At 42.3% G+C, this 3,827-nt stretch overlaps 1 pseudogene; it reads left to right on the top strand.

Annotated features, from left to right (window-relative positions):
- The first annotated feature begins 770 nt into the window (after window positions 1-770).
- LOC130360022 (U2 spliceosomal RNA) lies at window positions 771-873 on the top strand (annotated as a pseudogene).
- Window positions 874-3,827: the final 2,954 nt, after the last annotated feature.

The raw sequence follows: 3,827 nt of genomic DNA on the forward strand, positions 1-3,827 counted from the left end.
GGATAGATAGATAGATAGATACACATACACACATACACATACATACATACATACATACATATGTGTGTATTGTTGGAGTTGCAAACATGGGTGCACTTGACAAACTCAGTGCGGCTATTCCCCATTGAAAGATTGTTGCATCTAGGACCCTTAGCACTGTGATATGCTACTCAATACCACTGGCATGGCCAGGTGTAAACAACATCTGACCTTTGTTGTGTATGTAACCATGGAGATTGTGATGTCGCCTAGGCCCACCAAAGAACAGCCTTGTGAGAAGCAGCACTGCCATGAGCAGAAGCAGCAGCACCATAGGTTGTCAAATAAGCTGGATTTAACCAAGACAAGTGAGTCCTATAGGATGCAGGTATGTCCTCTATCCTTACAGCTTCCCGTGGCTGTTGGTTTTTTACCATTTAGGGACAGCCAAGGAGGCGTCAGCAGGCAACACAGGTAAGTGTGTGCTTGTGTGTGTGTTTCCTATGCAGATCCTAAACCCAGTTTCAAATGCAAGTAGGAGGAGTAAGAAGGGTTCCTGCCAAAGCCAGGTTATGGATTGCATTTAAAAATGGTCCATCAGAGTGAAATGGACTCCCATCTTCCTGCTTAGCAATAATGATATGGGTTTAGGGTCTGCTGTGTGTACTGGTGGGTGACTGCCACCCAGCCAGAGTGTGTATGGGAGGCTGCCAGCCAGCCTCCCTTCCTACAAATAGTGATGGTGCATGTGAAGGGGACAGCGTTGGTTCCTCCCCTTTCACAGTTATCACTTCTCATCCTTCCTTTTGGCTGGTATCAAATGTAGTGTCAGTTTATATCAGTTTAATATCTGATATGTCCCCTATCTGGTAGCATATATTAAGTGCACCACCAGGTTTCAGTGTTGGAAAGAAAGATTACCTGTTTATTTGCTGCAGCTGCTTGCTGGCTAGTCCAGTGGGCCCCTACTGCAGGCAAAAGACAATAGGTGGTGCCTATGTGCCTAGGTGGATAGGACATCAGCTATGAGGCATTTGTTTGTACAAACTGCTGCTCACAACTAATGTTGTAATATAGTGTCTCCATCTGCTGGTGGTATTGAATAAGCAATAGTGCAATGATAGGGTCTGAAAAAGAAGAAAAATAAGATGCAGCAGCATAGGAAAAAAGGAGGAAAGAAGGAAAACATGGAGAGAAGAAAAAAAAAGAAGGTAAAAATGAGGTGAAAACATGTTTAAAAAAGTATTTCCATCTCTCTCTCTATATGAATATACATATATATATATATATTTAAAAGAAAAAAAATTATATATATATATATATATATATATATATATATACATATAGAGAGAGAGAGAGATAAATATATATAGAGATAGATGGGTGGATAGATAGATAGATAGATACACATACACACATACATACATAAATACATACATACATAAATATGTGTGTATTGTTGGAGTTGCAAACATGGGTGCACTTGACAAACTCAGTGCAGCTATTCCCCATTGAAAGATTGTTGCATCCAGGACCCTTAGCACTGTGATATGCTACTCAATACCACTGGCATGGCCAGGTGTAAACAACATCTGACCTTTGTTGTGTATGTAACCATGGAGATTGTGATGTCGCCTTGGCCCACCAAAGAACAGCCTTGTCAGAAGCAGTACTGCCATGAGCAGAAGCAGCAGCACCATAGGTTGTCAAATAAGCTGGATTTAACCAAGACAAGTGAGTCCAATAGGATGCAGGTATGTCCTCTATCCTTACAGCTTCCCGTGGCTGTTGGTTTTATACCATTTGGGGACAGCCAAGGAGGCGTCAGCAGGCAACACAGGTAAGTGTGTGCTTGTGTGTCTGTGTGTGTGTGTTTCCTATGCAGATCCCAAACCCAGTATCAAATGCAAGTAGGAGGAGTAAGAAGGGTTCCTGCCAAAGCCAGGTTATGGATTGCATTTAAAAATGGTCCATCAGAGTGAAATGGACTCCCATCTTCCTGCTTAGCAATAATGATATGGGTTTAGGGTCTGCTGTGTGTACTAGTGGGTGACTGCCACCCAGCCAGCCTCCCTTCCTACAAGTAGTGATGGTGCATGTGAAGGGGACAGAGTTGGTTCCTATCTTTCAGTTATTACTTCTCATCCTTCCTTTTGGCTGGTATCAAATGTGGTGTCTGTTTATATCAGTTTAATATCTGATATGTCCCCTATCTGGTAGCATATATTAAGTGCACCACCAGGTTTCAGTGTTGGAAAGAAAGATTACCTGTTTATTTGTTGCTGCTGCAGCTGCTTGCTGGCTAGTCCATTTGGCCCCTACTGCAGGCAAAAGACAATAGGTGGTGCCTATGTGCCTAGGTGGATAGGACATCAGCTATGAGGCATTTGTTTGTACAAACTGCTGCTCACAACTAATGTTGTAATATAGTGTCTCCATCTGCTGGTGGTATTGAATAAGCAATAGTGCAATGATAGGGTCTGAAAAATAAGAAGCAGCAGCATAGGAAAAAAGGAGGAAAGAAGGAAAACATGGAGAGAAGGTAAAAATGAGGTGAAAACATGTTTAAAAAAGTAATTCCATCTCTCTCTCTCTCTCTCTATATGTATATACATATATATATATATATATATATTTAAAAGAAAAAAAAATGATATATATAAATATACATATAGAGAGAGAGAGAGAGAGAGAGAGAGAGAGAGAGAGAGAGAGAGTTAAATATATATAGAGATAGATGGGTGGATAGATAGATAGATAGATAGACATACATACACACATACACACATACACACATACACACATACACACATACACACATACATACATACATACATACATATGTGTGTATTGTTGGAGTTGCAAACATGGGTGCACTTGACAAACTCAGTGCGGCTATTCCCCATTGAAAGATTGTTGCACCCAGGACCCTTAGCACTGGGATATGCTACTCAATACCACTGGCATGGCCAGGTGTAAACAACATCTGACCTTTGTTGTGTATGTAACCATGGAGATTGTGATGTCGCCTAGGCCCACCAAAGAACAGCCTTGTCAGAAGCAGCACTGCCATGAGCAGAAGTAGCAGCACCATAGGTTGTCAAATAAGTTGGATTTAACCAAGACAAGTGAGTCCAATAGGATGCAGGTATGTCCTCTATCCTTACAGCTTCCCGTGCCTGTTGGTTTTATACCGTTTGGGGACAGCCAAGGAGGCGTCAGCAGGCAACACAGGTAAGTGTGTGCTTGTATGTGTGTGTGTGTGTGTGTGTGTTTCCTATGCAGATCCTAAACCCAGTATCAAATGCAAGTAGGAGGAGTAAGAAGGGTTCCTGCCAAAGCCAGGTTATGGATTGCATTTAAAAATGGTCCATCAGAGTGAAATGGACTCCCATCTTCCTGCTTAGCAATAATGATATGGGTTTAGGGTCTGCTGTGTGTACTGGTGGGTGACTGCCACCCAGCCAGAGTGTGTATGGGAGGCTGCCAGCCAGCCTCCCTTCCTACAAGTAATGATGGTGCATGTGAAGGGGACAGCGTTGGTTCCTCCCCTTTCACAGTTATCACTTCTCATCCTTCCTTTTGGCTGGTATCAAATGTGGTGTCTGTTTATATCAGTTTAATATCTGATATGTCCCCTATCTGATAGCATATATTAAATGCACCACCAGGTTTCAGTGTTGGAAAGAAAGATTATCTGTTTATTTGCTGCAGCTGCTTGCTGGCTAGTCCAGTGGGCCCCTACTGCAGGCAATAGACAATAGGTGGTGCCTATGTGCATAGGTGGATAGGACATCAGCTATGAGGCATTTGTTTGTACAAACTGCTGCTCACAACTAATGTTGTAA

This window comes from Hyla sarda, chromosome 2 (assembly GCF_029499605.1).
Source record: "Hyla sarda isolate aHylSar1 chromosome 2, aHylSar1.hap1, whole genome shotgun sequence".
Lineage (NCBI taxonomy): Eukaryota > Metazoa > Chordata > Amphibia > Anura > Hylidae > Hyla > Hyla sarda.